This window comes from Colobus angolensis, unplaced genomic scaffold, assembly GCF_000951035.1.
Source record: "Colobus angolensis palliatus isolate OR3802 unplaced genomic scaffold, Cang.pa_1.0 Scaffold268, whole genome shotgun sequence".
Lineage (NCBI taxonomy): Eukaryota > Metazoa > Chordata > Mammalia > Primates > Cercopithecidae > Colobus > Colobus angolensis.
The window spans coordinates 869,826-889,948 of record NW_012115910.1 but is presented as its reverse complement, the minus strand read 5'-3'; positions in this window follow the sequence as shown (position 1 = coordinate 889,948).

Below are 20,123 nucleotides of genomic sequence, written 5' to 3'. Positions count from 1 at the left end.
AAGAGAGCACTCACCGTGTCTGAGGAAAACACCACATATTCTTGGTCCATGGAGGCAGAACAGGTTACTATTAATTTGGGAGTGTAACATCTTATAGCAAAAGAAAGTCATATTTTGCTTTTCCCATTGACAGCAGGTTGTCAAGTTACTTTTCATTCTTACTAAATGTATGCTGAATGCAGTTTTATGAATTTTAACTTTGAAGAATTTTCACCATGCAGACATAGATAGAAATTCTATAACTTCTTAAAGGTCAAAAGCAAGCCAGCATTCCTAAATAGTAGAAATGCAACAGCCATACTGTCAGAGGTGTATTATTATATCTTGTTCAAAAGTAAAATAATTAACATTGAATTTTGCAGGTACAAAAACTTTGATTGTGAAATACAAAATACTTTATAGGATAAATAGATGTGAGATCTAGTGTTAAATATTAGAGGAAGATGTGCCCGAAAGATTAGGAAGCACATTTTCATGTACCTTACTTCTAATAGTGCTTGATACTGAACCGTGAGTGTCATATTTCACATTTTATAAGGAAGAGTCACTTTATGAAAATCAATGAGATTTTTTTTTCAATTGTAAGAGTAACTGCTATACATTACAGAACATTTGAAGGCCAAACATTAAAAAAAATGGCATTAGAAATCAGGAACAATCATACTCATTTGCTTATTTTTGAAGGAAAAACACTCCTGTTAGAAGACATTTTCTTCCTCTTTTCATATTTGTCTTAGTCTGTTTTGTGCTACTATAGCATGATAGCAGAGGCTGGGTAACTTGTAGAAACATAAATGTATTGGCTCATAGATCTGGAGGCTGAGACATTCAAGATCAAGGGGCTTTCATCTCACAAAGAACTTCTTGCTGTGTATTCCCATAGCAGGAGGGCAGAGAGAGGACATGAGGGAGGCAAAAGAGGCGGAACTTACCCTTTCATAAGGAACCCACTTCCAAGACAACAGCATTAATCCATTCTCTCTGCCTTCATGGCCTACTCACCACTCACTGGGTCCCGCTTCCTAACATGGTTGCACTGGGTATTAAGTTTGCAGCACATTTTTGTGAGGGACACATGGAAACCATAGCAATATTTAAAATATTTGCCTTTAGTCTTCTTATAAATGAAGGGCTTAAATCATTTGAATACTGTATGACTGTTGTTCCTGAATATTGGGGAGGACTCAGGTGACTGACCTTGATGATAAGGAGGCTAAGAAGATCTAAGAACATCTGAAAACCTGTGGTACTGACCATGTGTGCACTGGGTGGGCTGCGTCTACTTGTAGTATCCTCACAGCTTCTCATGCTATTAAAACTGGCAAGGATTTTTAAATAATATAAAATGGAGCTGCCATATACTCTTTTTTTTATAAGACAAAGTGTCACTTTGTCTCCTAGGCTGGAGTACAGTGGTGCAATTACAGCCTCAGCTTCGCTGGTCTCAGGTGATCCTCCCACCTCAGCCTCCCAAGTAGCTGGTACTACAGGTGCACACCACCACACCTGGCTAATTATTCTGTTTTTTGTAGAGATGAGATTTTGTCATCTTGCCCAGTCTGGTCTCAGACTCCTGAGCTCAAGCAATCCACCTGCCTTGGCCTCCCAAAATGCTCCTATATAATCTTTTATTAAATTATTATTTGAATTTATTTTAATTAACATACAACAAATTAATTCCTTTTGGTCCCCAAAAATACAGAGTTGTAAAACTGCTACAATGTGAAAGCACAGAAAAATTTCATCACTCTCCTAAAAAAAAAAAAAAAAAAAAACTCTACTGCACTATTATTTATTATTATTATTTTTTTTGCAGTTGAATACCTCCTTCCTCACCCCTGGCAAATTTACCACTATACTTTTGCCATTTTTCAGGCTGTCATATAATGGAGTCACTTGTTATGTAGGCTTTTGACTGTGTGCGACTTTCACTCAGCACAACTCATTTGAGATGAATCCATGTTACTGCCTGTTCTTGTTATGTGGTTGAGTGATATTCCATGGTATGCTTGTACCACAGTTTGTTTATTCATTTTTCCACTGAAGAATGTTTGTGGTGTTTCTGGTTTTGGTCAATTATGCATAGAGCTGTTATAAATACTTATTACAGATTTTTTCATAAATGTAAGTTTTATTTCTTTTTTGGAGAAATATTAAGAAGTGGGATTGCTGGGTTATACGTTAAGTACATACTTAACTTTGTAAAACAATTACCTAAATATTTTCAAAGTGGCTGTAGCATTTTTGCATTTCCACTAGAAATGCATGAGATTTTCAGGTGCTCCACACCCTTGTCTGCACTTGATTTTATCAGTATTTTTTATTTTTGCCATCTTAGGAAATGTGTAGTGGTGTGTAATTGTGGTTCTATTTGTATCATCATAATGGCTAATGATGCTAAGCATCTTTGCTTGTGCTTATTTGTCATCCATATGTCTTCTTTGGTGAGGTGTCTATTCAAATCTCTTGTCCATTTTTCTGATTGCCTCCTTATTAATCTTTGGAAGTTCTTTAAATATTATGGCTATAATCCTTGCATGCAGTGTTATTTTCACATATTTTCTCTCAGTCTATGCCTTGTCATTTGTCTTAGTAGTGTCTTTCACAGAGCACAAGGTTGTTTGCAGTTGTTTTTTAATTTACAAATGTCTAATTTAGCATTTTTTTCTTTATGAATTGGGCCTTGGAGTAGCAGCTTACAGCTGTTAGTAGAACCTAAGGAATCAAAGACTGTTTTTTTCCTGTTTCTAGTCACAATTTTGTGACTAGAAAAGTTTGTTGCATGTTGTATTTAGGTCAGTCATTCATTTTGAGTGACTTTTATGAAGGGTGAGATATAGACTGACTTTTATTTTTCTACATTGGATGTCTGGTTTCTTCAGCAGTACTTGTTCGAAGAACTATCCTTCCCAATTCACTTGGTTCCTTTGTCAAAAATCAATTAACCACATTGGTGTGAGTCTATTTTTGGACTCTCTATTCCATTGAACTATGTATCTGTTCAGTTACCAATATCCCAGTGTCTTAATTATTGAAGCCTTACACTATGTCCTGAAATCAGGTGGTCTGAGTTCTCTAACTCAAGTAACATTTAGAGTTAGTGCTCAGACAAAATAAGCATTGGATACCTATGAAACATTAAAGCTCATGCTGTGGGAAGCATTTTTCTCTCCTTCTCTTTCTCGCTCTCTCTTTTTTTTTTGGCTAGAATAACAGGATGTTTTCTATTTCCTACATCTCAAATTTGTCTATAATAAAATATGAACGTTATAATCACTTTTTAGAAATATATTTCAGCTTTTCAACATAAATTTAAAATTTGTTTTATTAATTATCATCATTTAAGAAAGCCCATTTCACCACAAGTTATACAAAAACAGAATTTGCAGATTATGTTAATTTGATGAGAAAAACAAAATATACTTTGTAGTTTTCATGAATTATATTTATTTAATCATAAATAAAACCCAGCTTTTCATTGTAACCCCTAGTCATATTTTCATATGTAAACGACTTGCTTAATATAGCTTTGGCATAATTTTTCAAACATCATTTCATCTAATTTTATAAACTGTTAATATACTACATATGTGTTTGTATAATAATGTTGGCATTTGTCTCTTTAATTTTCAATATTTCAGTAATAATTATTTTCAGAAACATTTTTCGTTTTAAAACTTTGCATAAGTAATGCAAAATTACAAAAATTATTGAAGAAAAAACAGAAAGTAAAGAAAAAAATAGAAATTGAAGAAAAATAGATACTGTCACCTGGAAATCTAACTAGACACAATTACCAACAACATTTCACTAATAATGTATGCAGTGATTTTCTTGCATAGGTGTACTCACACACACACCTATACATACACACACACACACATGCACATGCACACAAACATGCTTGAAATCGTATAAAATATAAACAGACTTATGTGTCATTTTAACCTGATATTTTCAAAACCAACATATTTAGAAAATACCTTTATGTCAGAAAATACTAGTTTATATCATCTTAGTTGATTATTTACTAGACTATGTGTAATCATTTAAAATTGTATTGTAGTCAATAATTTTGGTTCTGTTGTTGATTTACAAATAATCATTTATGTCTTAATATGTTATTATCTGAGAATTAAATGCTATCCTATTATTTCTACTTGCATTATATTATTATTAACATCAATTTTATTCTCCCTGTTTGTTATCTCTTTTTCATTTTCAATTTTGAATCAATACTTACAACTTGTCATTTGTCTACTGGGTTGTCAGTTTTTTGCTTAGATTTGTAAACACTCTCTTCTTACCTTTCTACTTTTCCTTGTCATACATAACAAAAAATTTTAGATTAAATCTTAAATTATCCTTATTTAATTTTATCTATTACTAGATAAATTAATAATCTATTAATTTTACTAGATAAATAATAATAATCTATTAATTACTAGATAAAATTAATAATCTGTTAATTTTATTCTTTAACTTGTAGCTTGTTTTCAATGTAAATCTCATTTATTTTTATTATTATTTTGTTGCTTAAATTTGAAAACTCTAAACACAGTTTAGACATTAGACATATAGTTATTGCACTAGAATATTTCCAGTATTATATATAGTTGCTTTTTTGATTTTCCCTTTCATCAAAAAGTTACCTAGAAGATACTTTTCTTATTCTGCTTATGGATATTTTGCAATTCCTTTGCCATTTGCAGAAAAGATTTCCCAGCTTCTTGAATATCTTCTTTTGTTCTTCTGTATAGAAATGTATATTTTAATGTAATCAATTCTCCTGGTATTTGTTTCTCGCTAAAAGTGTTATGCTTTATGGTTCATCAACTTTAATATTCCATACTGACCCATACTGGCCTTCCCCTTTCCACAAGCTTACAGCCATCTCTCAGTAGACACACATTTATTGTTTCTCCTCCCACTATTCCTTTTCTTCCTTTTTCTCCATTTCTTTCTTCCTTGCTGTAAATAAGCAAAAAGGTATTTAATGCAGAGACTTAGAGGCTTAAAAATCACTGGACATGCTGAAAAGAGAAGTCTCTAGACTGAGACTGCAGAAATGAATCATAATGAGATTCACAAACTGGTCCACCAGGAATTTCACTACCCCTGTTAAGAATGAGAAGGTATACAATCATGAAGCCACTCTGGTTGATTGATTACATTGACAAAAATTTACCATAGCTGGGATCTAGGGATCAGGAGGCAACAATCTCTTGACACTTGAAACATTAGAGTGTGCAGAGACCACATGGAGAGGGAGGAAGCAGTGAGAGATGAGTTGCCAGGCTCCTTTCGACAACCAGCTCCCACAGAAGCTGGAAGAGTGAGAGTTCACTTATTACTGTGAAGATAGCACCAAGCTCTTCGTGAGGGATTTGCCCCATGACCCACACAACTCCTATCAGGGCCCACATCCAACACTGGGGATCAAATTTCAACATGAGGTTTAGAGGAAGAAACAGACGAACTATAGCAGGAGACATTACTGACTTTGAATCTCAAACTGCCAATGAGGTGACAAAGAACCACTTGTCTATATTGAGAAGGATACATGTTCAGATACAGCATACATATATGCATGGTTTTTGTCTTTCCTCTCTATTTTCCTGTATGTGTTTCTGCCACAGATTCCTCATTAGTCAGAGCAAACAAAGGAATTCAGTGAATTGCAGGATATAAAAACAACATAAAAATTAGTTGCATTTCTATACACTAAGAGTGAACTATCTGAAAAGAAAATTTAAAGAACAGTACCCTGTGCAATAGCTACAAAAATAATAAAATACTTCGGAATAAACTCAACTGAGGAGATGGCGGATGTGTACACTGAAAACTACAAAATATTAAAAAAAAAGTAAAGAAGGAACAATAGGAAAGGCAACCTATGTTCATGGATAGAAAGATTTAATAGTGTTGAAATGTCCGTGCTACCCCAACAGCCTACAGATTCAGTGCAGCCCTATCACAATCCCAATGACATTTTTTACAGAAAAAGAAAAAGCAATGGTAAAATTCTTGTGGAAACACACACAAAACACACACATACACACACACGCACCCCTAACCCTGAGTAACCAAAAAAATCTAGAGAAAAAACAACAAAAAAAAATCTAGAGAAAAAAATCTAGCAGCATCACACCTGATTTCAAAATATAGGACAAAATTACAGTAATTAAAGCAGTATGCTAATGCCAAAAAGACATATGTGTACACCAGTACAACATTGGTGAGAGCCCAAGAATGAATTCATACATACACGATCACCATTAAGATCACTGTGCTAAATAAAATAAGCTGGTTACAGAAACACAAATACTGATGAAAATTCCAATTACATGACGTATCAAAAGTAGTCAGACTTACAGAATCAGAGAATAGATTGCTGGTTGCTAATGGGGTTGTGGGAGGAGAAGATGGGGAGTTGACAATTAACAGGCATAAAGTTTCATTCATGCAAGAGAAATACGTTCTGGATATCTGCTGTACAACATCACCTCTGTAATTAACAATTTTCTATTGTATACCTAAAAGCTTGTTCAGAGGGTAAAGCTCATGTTAAGTCTTCTTACCATAATAATACAAAATGTTTAAAAATGACATCGTAGCAAGAACAAAGACAGTGGCATTGGGAGTAAAGCCAGTGGTCAGCAAGAAAGAATAAAACTGGGTGAAAAGTGGGGAAATGGAATATGGATCATACCCAGGTGTAAAATTTAGATAACAGACTAAGTTATCTACATTGGGGTAAAATGTAAACTTAGTGTAGTGTGTATGTGTAAAATAGAGCTGGATTTATGAACCAGGCAATTATTGATAAATGTCTGACGATTAGTGTGAATATATGAGCTAGAAATGCAAATTTGAGCACTATTACATCTTTCTAACTATGAACATGGATTGTCTTTTCCTTTGTGTCTTCTTTACTTTCTTTCATTTATGTTTTGTGGTTTTCGGTGTACAAGTCTTCCATCTCCTTAGCTGAGCTTATTCCTAAGTATTTTATTATTTTTGTAGCTATTACAAAGGGTATTGTTTTTCTAAAGGAGTTTGCTCTTAGTGTGTACAAATGCAACTATTTTTATGTTGTTTTTATATCCTGCAACTCACTAAATTCCTTTGTTACTTCTACCAGTTTTTTGGTGTAGATTTTAGGGTATTCTGTATATAAGATTATGCCATCTGAAAAAAGGGACTATTTAACTTTTCCCTTCCTTTTTCTTTATTTTTCTTACCTAATTTCTCTGGTTAGGACCTCCATTACTATTTGAGTAAAAGTGGCAACAGTGGGCATCTTTTGCCTTCTTTTCTGATCTTAGAGAAAATGTATTTTAGTGTTTCATGGTCACATGTGTTACCTTTTCATATATACTCTTTATTGCGTTGAGGTAATTTCCTTCTACACTTAATTTGTTGAGAGTTTTTATCACAGAAGGGTATTGAGTTTTGTCAAATGCTTTTCTTGCATCTATTGAGATCATCAAGTGATTTTTATCATTTATTCTGTTAATGTGCTTTATTTATCACATTAGTTGATTTTTGTATGTTAAGCCATGTTTGAATTACAGGGTTAAGTGTCACTTGGCCATGGTGTATGATCCTTTTAATATGCTGTTAAATTTAGTTTGCTATCATTTTGTTGAGGATTTTAAAAGTCCGTATTATTCAGGGATATTGTCTTGTCATTTTCTTATCTTGTGGTGTCTTTTTCTGACTTCTGTACTAGAGTAAGACTGGCCTCATAACTTGAATTTATAAGTGTTCCTATCTCTTCAATTTTATGGCAGAGTTGAGAAGGGCTTGTGTAAATTCCTCTTTAAGTGATTGGTAGAATTCACCAGTGAAGCTATGTGGTCCTGGGCTTTATTTCGTTAGGGGATTTTGAATTACTGGTAAAAATAACTTAATCTTTATTGGTTTTTCCAGACTTCCTATATCTTCATGATTCAGTTGTGGTAGGTTTTATTTTCCCAGAAATTTATCCATTTCTTCTAGGTTATCCAGTTTGTTGTATCTAATTGTTCCTTGTAATCTCTTGTTATTCTTGTTTCTGTGGCACCAATTGTAATGTCTCTTTTTTTCATTTTTCATTTAATTTATTTGACTTTTCTGTCTCTTTTCTTCTTTAAAGATTTGGCAGTTTTATCATTTCATAACACAAACTCTTTAATTTCTTAATTTTTAAAATTGTTTTCTATTCTCCATTTGTTTTGTTTTTGTTATCTATTTCATAGCTACCTAACACCACCTGCTCATTTTTGCATGCACTTTCCCCTCCCCATGTTCACAGGCTTCACCAGGCGGAAGATGATACTTACTTTGTGCCTCCCAAGGACTGATTTAGGAATAGGCGTGTGACACATTTCTGGTCAAGAAATGTCTGCATAATGACAAATGTTTTTCAGTCTTAAAATGTTACAAACCCAAGAAAGAATCCCTTCTTTCATTGGGTAGCTTCAGGTCTGTGTTGGTGCCTAAGGTCAAGAAAGGTGCCGGCCTAAGGGGAAACATCCAGACTCTGCACGGGGTCAGGGGGAAACAGCAGAACCAAATGAAGAGTAGAATATTGTCCTTGATTACCTGTGGAATGGTTGATGTACCTTAAATTAGAATTGCTCTGCCCTGAGACTTCCTCCTTTTCTGGGAAATGCTGCATTGTTCTTGTTGACTAAATGAGTTCAGGCAGGATGTTTCTGTTCCTTGGATCCCAGTTTAAACTAGGCAGAAAACTGCACAAAGAACAAATCCAGGTAAGTCATGTTGGCCGGGATGAGTCTGCCATGGGAGCTCATAACAAAAGCATGCAAGAGCCCTGATTTATTGCCTTCGTCTCAAACCTAAAATAAGGACTATGAATTGACAATTGTCCTTTGAAAAGGTCCCACCGAGAGCAGCCTTTCATTATGAAGGCAGTACCCCGACAAAAGGAAGATGGAGGGCAAGACTGAGACGTTTGCTTGCGCGCATCCTGTTGGGCAGCCGAACCTGTCTCCCCTCCCTGGGGCAGCAGCAACCTTCACTATCAGTGCAAATGAAAATCATAGGAGTAAAGATGAATTGCAGTCACATTCTTTGAAGAAATATAATTTGGACTCTATAATCGTCACTGCTGTGCAGAAGGAGCAGGTCCAAAACAGAGCAGCGCCTCTGAGTGTGCAGTCTTCCTCAGGATTGCAAAGTCTGGCTTTCTTTACCTTCAATAAGTCTTTAAATATCTATTCCTCAAGCAGGACAGAGGATATTACTTGAATGATCTGGAGCAAATCCATACTTTTTCTTGAAAGAGTACACCCTGTGGGAAATTCGTTGAATCCTCCTTGCATCTGAGCCACATCTCTTTTCAATCAATTGTGTTCCTATAAAGGAGTTAGGTATTGTTTGGGGACTTGATTTTATTCACAAAGAATGATACAGAATACAAGCCATTATACAGCAACAGAGTGGGTGTCTGAACTTCATCAAACCCAGGAGAATTGAGTTGGACTTGTTCCTCAACTGTCCTAAGTCACTGAAACTGACTCTGAGTTGGAGATTTGCATGCAGGAGGTTTGTTGGGGACAGATCTTGCGAGCAATGCCTGTGGGGGAGGGTTTAGATGGGATGGGCACCTATGGCAATTAAACTGTAATGCAATTGTTTCCTAGCCCATGGCCACCAGAGCTCTCAACACAGAATGATTCCACAGGGACAAGTCTTGAATGGAGACTTTGCAGCCCTACATCCAGCTGTCCTTTCTCCTCCAGAGGGGGTGTATCTTTGGAGGGAGCAACTCCGTTGGCCAACTTCAGTTCCTAGGGAGGACCTCAGGTCAGAAGTCATAGCTCCTGGCACTGGGAGGTATGCGCACCTAACAGGAGTGTCTGGGCAGTGTATCACAGCATCCACTGCAGAGGCCACAGGGTAGAAGGTGAAAGTGCATGTGAGGGGGAGGAGGGAGAGAAGGAGGAGAAGGGAAAACAGGAGCTGTGTGGTAGAAGCTTCGAGATCAGGCCAGAAACTGTTTGCCTGAGGATGTGAGAGCCAGTGTGGCTCTGCTTCAGTGTATTGTTTGGCTGTACCGGAGACCTCTGTGTCTGGGACAGGACAGCAGGCAGGGACCCTGAAAAGAGGTGACCTACTCAGGTAGGGCATGACTTTTGAGAGAAAACAAACACTGGACCAGGAGACACAGTACTTGCCCTTTGGTATGCATGGCAAAATCACTTCATTTTGGATAAATTTTGTGGGCCGTCATGTCCTAATTTAGTTGGAATGATATAAACTAGCTTGCCCTTGCTCAAAGGATTGGCCAGTGATCAAAGCAAATGTTGCATGTGAATGTTCTATATCAACCCTAAAGTAAAAAGTGTATACTATCTATGTATTCAGGAGAAATGGAGACATACCTGGAAAAATACATTTTGTTGAAATAAAAATTGAGTACAGCTACTAAAATTAAAAAAGAAATTTAGAAATTATGATCTAGTAATGACTCAGTGGCTCACATTAATAAAACATTGCTATATATCTCAGAGATATCCTTTGAGTTAGAAGGGTTTATGTATTCTGGAGTTGGAAGCTGGGGAGACTCCAGGTCAGGTTGGAGAATCACCAGGTCTTATGTGATCAGGAGTGGAAGTCCTGGGACTCAGCATCAAATCCTCTGCCTCTTGAAGTCTTGCTCCTCCACTGTATTTTCCAGATAAACACACATGCTCACCCCAAAATACCCACACACTTACACACACACCTATACCTCTGAGGTGAGGTCTATAGTAGGTCGGGCCAAAATCCAACGAGTGACTTCTGACCAGTTGCATACTGTCCCAGGCTCATTGTAATTTTTTGTCTGTTTGTCACTTCAGATATAGAATGATATTGCAAATAATAAAAATAGATTTCTCATTTTTCTTTATCTTCAGAGGAAGAGTAATGCAGAAAGCTGGTAAAGACCTTTTATGTTTTAAAACCAATATATTTTCTTAATACAAGTAAAACAGTATCAAAGAGGTCAGACAAATAAAAAGTAAAAAAAAAAAAAAAAAATTCCATTCAGTGCCCCAAACCCAAACATCACTCCTCAAAGACTTTGTGTGTGTGTGCATCTTTTTGAGCAAACATTTTTAATGCCCATATGGTATAATGACAGCAATTGACAGTTTCTCATGTTTATTTCCATGTATTATCTATGCTTATAAAGGAAATGCTGAATACCTGAATCCCTGAATCCCTGGGAGGTGTACGGAATGAATCCAGCTCTAGTTATCCTGTAGATGTGCTACCTTACATACGTGAATTATCCTCTGTATGCTTATTTCATGGGTAACACAAAGATTAAAACTACACACACTCTATGTTCCAATTGCAAGAAATAAATGAGCTACCACACCCAAAGTTCTCACATAGGAATTGCACATAGTTGGAATATGGCATATATAGCCTCTTATCAGTATTCACTTAAAATTATTGTTTTAGGAATAAGGGCATACAGAAAGAATCATAACATTATAATATTGTCTATTTTTTACATTACTATTACTTCTTCTTTCCAGGGACTAATTATCAAAATTTATTCCACAAGTCTTCATTTTGATTAATAGTTAGGATTTGTTTGTTTGCTTTTGTAGTTTATTATTCCAAAACAAAATGTAATACTATATGCATTCCAAAATGAAATGCCTCATTCCGAAGGCATGTGTATTCATTTGTGCAATAAATATCATGAAGCTTTGTTGTTGAATCAATAGATAATGGTATAGATGGTGCCAAATTACCTTCCAAAAATATTACACCAATATGCTCAACCAGTGGTTTGCCAGAGCGTGTATGTGAAGGGCCTCAGAATGGTGCAAAGATTATCGTAAAATGAAGACTTTGGAGATACAGCAGATGCAGAAAGAAGCCTTCTGAGCTTATCTTACCTGACTACAGGCAGAGTCTTCTGAGAATGACGCTGCCATAAATCCCCTCTCGAGGGAAATTCCAGCCAGGAAGCAGACTGAGCATTAGCACTGGAATGATAAATTGTATTAAAAAAATTATCACAAACTGCATACCTTCCATCTGTTCCCTTAAAAGTTCATTTGTTTGCCATAGAAGTCGTATCCCTCCCCCATTTCCAATATTAAGTTGTTATATAAACCCTCATTCCTAGCTGTTTAGGGAGCCTCTTCCCCTGAATAAACCCTTATGCATAATAAATTGTTCTCATCTTAAACCATCTATCATCAGTTGAATTCACAGGCTTCCAGACTACCGAGACCTGAGTTGGTAGAAGAAAAGTTTTTCCTCCCATCATATCTATTTGAGTAGGGTTGCCAGACTTAACGAAAAATAATTAGCAGATGAATAATAAGTTTTTGTATGACACAGACTATTTGGGGGACACTTATACTAAAACAAATTATTTTTGTGAAGTTCAAATTTGACTGAATTCTGCATTTTATCTGCCTGTCCTTATTTCAGTGAATCAGAAAATCTGGTCTTCAACGATGAAGTTTTAATAAATAATACACAGCCACAGACATTTTGTTGTTGTATAAATATTTTGGAAAATATAAGATTACGATATAAAACTAAGTTTTCATTTAACTATTGATTTTAATGAGCATGAATGAGGCATCAGTGCAGTAACCTTGGTCATTCTGTTTGAAGCAGTGCTCAAGGCAGCAGAGCTGAAGCTGGGACAGAGCCACGAGGCCACTTCCAAGAGAGTCTTTCTCACTCCGGCCTCCCAGGAAACCACAGAAACCCAAGAAAATGTACATATCCTTGCTAATAATTACCAAGACCAGCAGGGTCTCAATGATTCAACAAACTACCTTTAAATAAATCAACAGTATTTTATTTTAATATTTAAGAGAAGCCAAGTATGCTTTATACTTTTATTTGCTGATATTTTTTATTCCTTTTAGAATGTGGATATTACCAAATTTCACAGGAGAATAATAATACAGAAGAGATCACTTAAAAATTACATTTGTAGAAGAAATCCGCCTAAACATTTAAAAATAAAACTTTACTGCTTTTGAACTAGACCAACCAATACAACAAAGACGGCAGGCCGTCAGCCCATGGTACAGAAGTCAATCCATCGGAAAAGTGAAAAACAAATTTTGTCATTTTTTTAAAATGTGAGATGTTACAAAGCTACATGAATCAAGCCTAAAAATCTTAGAACCATGAGGTCTAATAGAGTGATATCCAAAGATACGGCCTAATCTAAAGTAATTGCAGCTCACTAAGAAGGATATTCTGACCGATGGAAATCTCTAAACCTTATACCTTTGATCTAGGCAATAATATAGTCAGCACTAACCCCCTCGTTAGGAACGGGCATGTTGCTACTCACTATTTTCTCCTGAGTGGGGCATCTGCTGGATTACAAAAGGGCCAGGTCAACCAGGACATAGATGTCTTCTCATATCAATTCCTGCCTTGCAAAGGCCCAGATTCCCTTTGACAAACCCTGATTGAGTCACTTGGAATTTCCAACAAAAGCACAAGTGAGTAGGATCAATGGATCCTGTGCCAAACAATAAGTGCTACATTTATAATAAACTAATTCAGCAATAATACAATTATAAGTCTTGCAAAGATTGCCATGTCTGATGAATGCCCTTGTCTTTTGTAAACTATATATTTCAGTATTAATTTTTGTTATTTTAACTTTCATCTTCAAAAAGTAATGTTTTATTAAAGATTGTGTAATAATTTTTTCACTACTTAAGATAATTAGCCCAAAACACACCAGAAAACTCGACAGTAAAGGTACGTTTTGCTTATGTTTCTTTTTAGAGAATAATGTTAAAATATTTAAAGACATTTTCTTAGAGAATTAATATAATTACGAATATCCTTTTTTTCAGCAATAATTAAGAAATAATAAAAGGAAGCACTGTGAGTTTTCAAAGTCTCTGAAACTCAAGTACAATTGTTCATGGTCATCTGAAGCCCAAATACCATTTGGGGACAATTGCCCATTTTAAAATGTGAAATTCTAAGGCAAAGTAATTAAATATCAGTCAATAAATAGATTTAAAGTGGCTCTGCATCAGGGATATTACATAACAAGTAGTAGATTTAAACACTTTATTTTAAGCACTTATAATAAATCAGCCACAAAGTCATGGAGAATATCATGTAGATGGGGCAGCAATGAGGAGGTTCTTTGGCCCTTAAGGACAAGTGTGACTTTTGGAGGTCTAGGCTTGCCTGGCTTTTTTTTTTTTTTTTGAGACAGAGTCTTGCTCTATCACCTAGGCTGGAGTGCAGTGGCATCTGATCTCAGCTCACTGCAAGCTCAGCCTCCCAGGTTCACACCATTTTCCTGCCTCAGCCTCCTGAGTAGCTGGGACTACAGGCGCCTGTCACACCCTGTAATTTTTTTGTTTGTTTGTTTGTCTGTTTTTTTGTCTTTTTAGTGGTGACAGGGTTTCACTGTGTTAGCCAGGATGGTTTTGATCTCCTGACCTTGTTGTCCACCCGCCTAGGCCTCCCAAAGTGCTGGGATTATAGGTCTGAGCCACTGCGGCCAGCCTACGCTTGCCTGGTATTTGTAAGTTTGATTTGGGGAAAAAACTGAGATGTGACAGGCATTGGACATTAATTTTGTTAGTAAATGAATTTGTTCCTTTCTGCTGTGAATAAAGAAAACTCATTTTCTGAGGCAATTTTAAGAAACATAGTTTGATAATTTATTAGTAGGTAAACTTAGGGAGTGACATTGTTTTCACTAGCTTTCCTTTATTTAAAATTGTTTTTCCTTAAATTATTTAAAAGAATGAAATACACACACACACACACACACACACACAAATATATACACACATATATAATTCAAAAAGTACACACTGGTTTTCAGTAAAATTGCAGAAGAAGGAAAAACATTCAGAAGGACATCTATTGTCATTCTTTCTGAGTTTTTATTGAAAATGTGACTTGCCTTTATTGAAACGGAAATATTTTTACTGATAGGACTTATCTTCTTCTTTCCCATCTCTTTTGAAAATTGAAAAATAATCCAACTCTTCATAAATTACAAGATTTTTGAAAAATGATTTTATCAAGATTTTAAAATAATCCTGAGAAAATAGTTTAAATCTGTTAATGTCTTTTCTGAATACATTAGTATATTAAGTACATTAGGCAAATATTAAAGTTATAGTGATAGATGGCGGGATTAAAGAAACAGCATGTCTCAGTGTTTTCAAATTAACAACCACAAGAAAAACTAATTGTCAGAATCAAAATACCCAACTAATTTTTTTTAAAGGCATATTTCAAAGTTTAGAATAAGTTTAAGAAAAAAACAAAACATGGCATAATATTTCAAATTATAAAACTTATTTTGTACCAGTAATTTTTGAAAAATAATCTTATTTTTTGTTCTCAAATATTGTATTAGAAAAATATAATAGATGTGACAATAGGTGCTGAAGTATAATACAAACATGACCCAGGACTCAGCATTCTGGGAAGAGAAATTGCAGAGTAACTGTCAGAGGGTCACCACATTTGTTGGTAGAATGACTATATAATTTTCTTTTACGCAAATAAACCAATCAGAAATATGATAACAGCCCTATCTGGAAGTTTGATGCACTCAAAAGCCAAATGTGGGAAGGTTTTGCTTTATATTTGCATATGCTCACCAAATTTGCAATGAAAATGCTATTTTTTTTCCTTCTTTCTTTTTTTAAATTTTTTATTTTTTGAGATATGTTGAGACATGGTCTCCCTCTGTTGCCCCGGCTGGAGTGCTGGAGTGCAGTGGTGTGATCATGATCACTGCAGTCTGAACCTCCCCAGCTCAAGTAATCCTCCTTCCTTAGCCTCCTGAGTAGAAGGGCCTACAGGCACGCACCACCATGCCTGGCTTAGTTTTAAACTTTCTGTAGAGATGGGATCTCAGTATATTGCCATCCTGGTCTCAAACTCCTGGCCTCAAGTGATACTCTCCCATCAGCCTTCCAAAATGCTGGGATTACAGACTTGAGCCACTGGGCCCGACCTGAAGATACTCTTCTTAAATATGTGTGTGTTGTGTCTTGTGCTCATATTTGTCCTTGATATGCCTGTGTTGAGTCCTGAGACTCTGAAGAACACAGTTTGGGAAACAGCAAATGGCATCAAGAGCTGCATTGGGGTTTAAAGTCTTAAATGCCTCATTGCTGCTGCACTTTTCTGAGAGTCTGGTAAAAGTATATTTATATTTTTTAACCCTCAAAGTCAATGGTGTTATATACGTGGTAAGTTTGGTCTTATAACCTGCCTACCCACCACAAAATATGCCATACAGCCAACACCTTCTAGGAGCCAGCCATTGGCATCTCTGTCTTGTTCCCAGCTTCAGGGAATTATCTTGCATTCAGCTTCATTGTGTGACACTTGCATATTTTTCTAAGTCTTAGCTTCTTATCTTGTATTTGTCACCAGCTTTGTACTTATTCCAGGCATCTGATCTGTGTAATACCACTCTTCTGGAACTGTCTGGAGGTCCCTTTCTCTGTGATTTCTGCTTGTTGCCCTTCAAAGTGAAAATTTTCTGGAAATAAACTGACGGGTTCGTCATAATAGTTTCATGATAATAGTTAATTTCCCTTATTTTACTTTTTTTTTTTGTACAACATACTGAGCAAAATGTTCATGTGTGTTTTCTTGTTTAATCTCTGTAATTATTATCGTTATGTTATTATTCTTATGTAAATTGAGACAACTCAGGCTTTAAGGCCTAAGTAACTTCCCTGAGGTTCCAAACTCACGAATTTTATAGCAAAGATGTAAACCGTGGTTACTGTGATTCTAAAGCTTTACCAGTGGACCACGGTTTGCCATGGAAAGGAACTGGACATCTTGACCCCAGAATTGACATTCTTATAAGACAGGCAGACAATATAAAATAATGTCTTATAAGACAATGTAAGGGGTGTGGAAGGTAAATGGAATTAGGAAAACTTTCAGCAAAGAATGAGCAATTTAGGATGAGTCATTTTTTACCAAGCTTCCTTTATTTTCACTGGAGTAGACTTCATAGGGGAGGAAAACCCAATTTTTCTCTACAATTAGACTGACATGAGACAGTTTAACAAGAGACAATGCACACAAATTAATTTAATGTTAATTATCTTATGCGTACATAGAGGCCTTCATATAAAAGATATGAAGATCCCAAAAAGCAGATAGGCCTGAATAAGTACAATTTATTTATTTTTAATAAAGGATGATAAATTTCAAAACAAAGGAAAAGGGTGTTCAGGCTTCTATCACCTGCAAACTGTGGGAAGGTAAATATGTGGGGAAACTAATGGAAAACAAGGGCAATTTTAGTGAGGTTTGTTTGTTTGTGTAGGTCCATCTTGGCGCTAACTTTCCCCTTTCCTCATGGCCCTAAAACTCTCCTGAGAGAGGGAATTGTCTGCAGTCCTCATTTCTCAGAAGCTTCTGCTTTTAGTGATATAAAGGAAGCTCTGAGAAGGCGTTTCTTCTGTATTTGTTGATTTTCAATTAACTTCTGCTCAGAATAATAAATATGCCAAAGTGGCATGTTTTTGGGTGGCACATTCTATACCCTTCAACTTTAAGGTAAAGGAGAAAGATGAAGACTTCCTGAAGGCCCAGGATGGCAGCCAACAGTAGAATATAGCTAGCATAGAATTTCTTTGAGGTTTCATGTTCATCTAAAAATTAATCATATTTTTATATTTTTCACTTTAGTCATTTTAACATTTAACAATGTATGGATGCACAGATAGACAGACCTCAACATAGACATAGAAAGGTATAGAACCATAGGTACAGATATATCATTAAGTAATCAATAGTCCATGTTATACTGGGTGTGTGTGTGTGTGTGTGTTTATATATACATATCTTGAGTATATCTCAAAAACCCTTAGAAGATTAAGTCAGCATCAGTGTCTGGATTTGTAAATGTAGTAGGTGAATCCCATACTCCAAGGCTCATTTCTTCCTTTGTGCAGTGAGGAATCAGAGCCAGAATATTTCAAAAGAAATTCCATTCTCAATTCTGAACTGAGCAATCACACAACCAATCATTCCTTATTGTATTAACCTACCCTCTATTAGTTTTTAGTGTTTCTAAAATACTCTAGTGAAGCATGATACATATGAGTGGGATGGGGATGCTGGAATTGAAGTGCAACTGGAGAATGTGTTCTGGTCTCCAAGGGTTATCAGTGGTTCCCTTGGGCCTGTTCAAGCCCTGATAGGTTTCCAATGCAAGAATGGCCAATTGATAGCATTAGAGCTAGGGCGGGAGGCAACTGAAGCTAAAGCTTAAGAAAGTGATGGAGATAAAGATGAAATGGGGATTAGGATGGGGAGAATGATAGAGAAAAGATAGAGGAACACATAACAGAAGGGAATCTAGCCTATTTGCATTACAAAGGTTCCCAGAGTTTAGCAGCTGAAAGTCAATTGACAGCTCATTCAATTATTCTTTTATTCACCCTTTCAACAACTATTTACTTAGTGAGAGGTACTGGGCAATATGCCAGACACAGTGTTAAACAAAACATAAGTGGTCCCTGCTGTCAAAAGCTTTTATATTTTTGTGAGGGAGATAGATGTCAAGATTTGTCTGATGTGTCTGAGATTTGACTCCATTTATAAGCTCAAGCAGCCTAGCACAATTTCATGGATGCTGGCAGAAACCTTGAGACTTGTGCGTCAGAATGAAAGAGTGTTTCTCGCAGCCACGGCAGCAGCCTGAGCGCCAGCACTGCACCGGCTTCCTGAGGCCCCGTCCCTATCAGCAAAGGTAAGAGGGCCAGGCCGTGCCTGGGCATACCATGGGTTTTGGGAGAGGAGACTAAACTTAGGGAAAATATATTGTTTATAATCAACAGTAAGGAAGGTTGCCAGATAAAGTACAGGATGCCTAGTTAATTTGAAGTTTTGATAAACAACATATAATTTCTTAGTATAAATATGTACCAAACATTGCATAGGACATACTTTATCTTAAATTCGAAGTTAACTGAACACCATATATTCTTATTTGATAAAACTGGTAACTTAGGCCTGTGTGATTTTTGCCGCTGTTGGGGCCACTATCTCTGTCTTCCAAGGCTGTTTACTCTACAGACATCCTTGTGAAGATAGTCCAGGACAGATAGTCATAGCCTCTGCTCATAAGACATGTAAAGATTTGTGGAAAACGATCTTCTTTGATCAAATGTTATTCAAATTAAAGCACTACTATACAATTTCAGTTTGTGGTAAGTGACAAAAAGGATTTGGAGGGTCCCATTAGAAGGTGGACCTAATATACCCTAAGAAATGCTCATAGATCAGTAAACATCAAATAAAACTCCACAATTACATCCTCCTCTAATCAGTTCTCAGCCAAATAGTAATGCAGATCTCATGGCAATAGCTGTTACTATCGTAACTGTTAATAAAAGTGCTACTCCAGCCTGGCGCATTGGCTCACACCTATAATCCCAGACTTTGGGAGGCCAAGGTGGGCGGATCCCAAGGTCAGGAGATTGAGACCATCCTGGCCAACATGGTGAAAACCTGTCTCTACTAAAACACACAAAAAATTTAGCCGGGCATGGTGGCACGCACCTGTAGTCCCAGCTACTTAGTAGTCTGAGGCAGGGTAATTGCTTGAACCCAGGAGGCAGAGGTTGCAGTGAGCCAAGATCGCACCACTGAACTCCAGCCTGGGTGACAGAGCAAGACTCCATCTCAAAAAAAAAAAAAAAAATAGCTACTCTGACTGTACAGCTGCAGGGATTACATTCCTCTAACTATATCTTTCCTGGAAGAATAGAGTGAAAATTTTGTTTAAAGCATTCTGCCTTTTTCAAGTTTCATTGATTTGTTGATTTGCTCACATTATTATACTGGCTTTTCCTCTAAGTGGCTAATTTACAGATAAACAGGAAGCTTTGTACATTGTGGCCTATGTTGGTTTTGATCCATGAACTTTAAATATTATCAGCTGTGTTATTTTGAGTTAGCTTGCAAACAAATTTCCAGTATTGAAAAATACGCTTGTAACTAAATGGTTATATTTCAAATAACCATTGTTGTTTATCCCGGGCATTTGATCTGTAATACCACTCTTCTACAACTTTAATATGTTTCTGCTAAACCATGTGAAA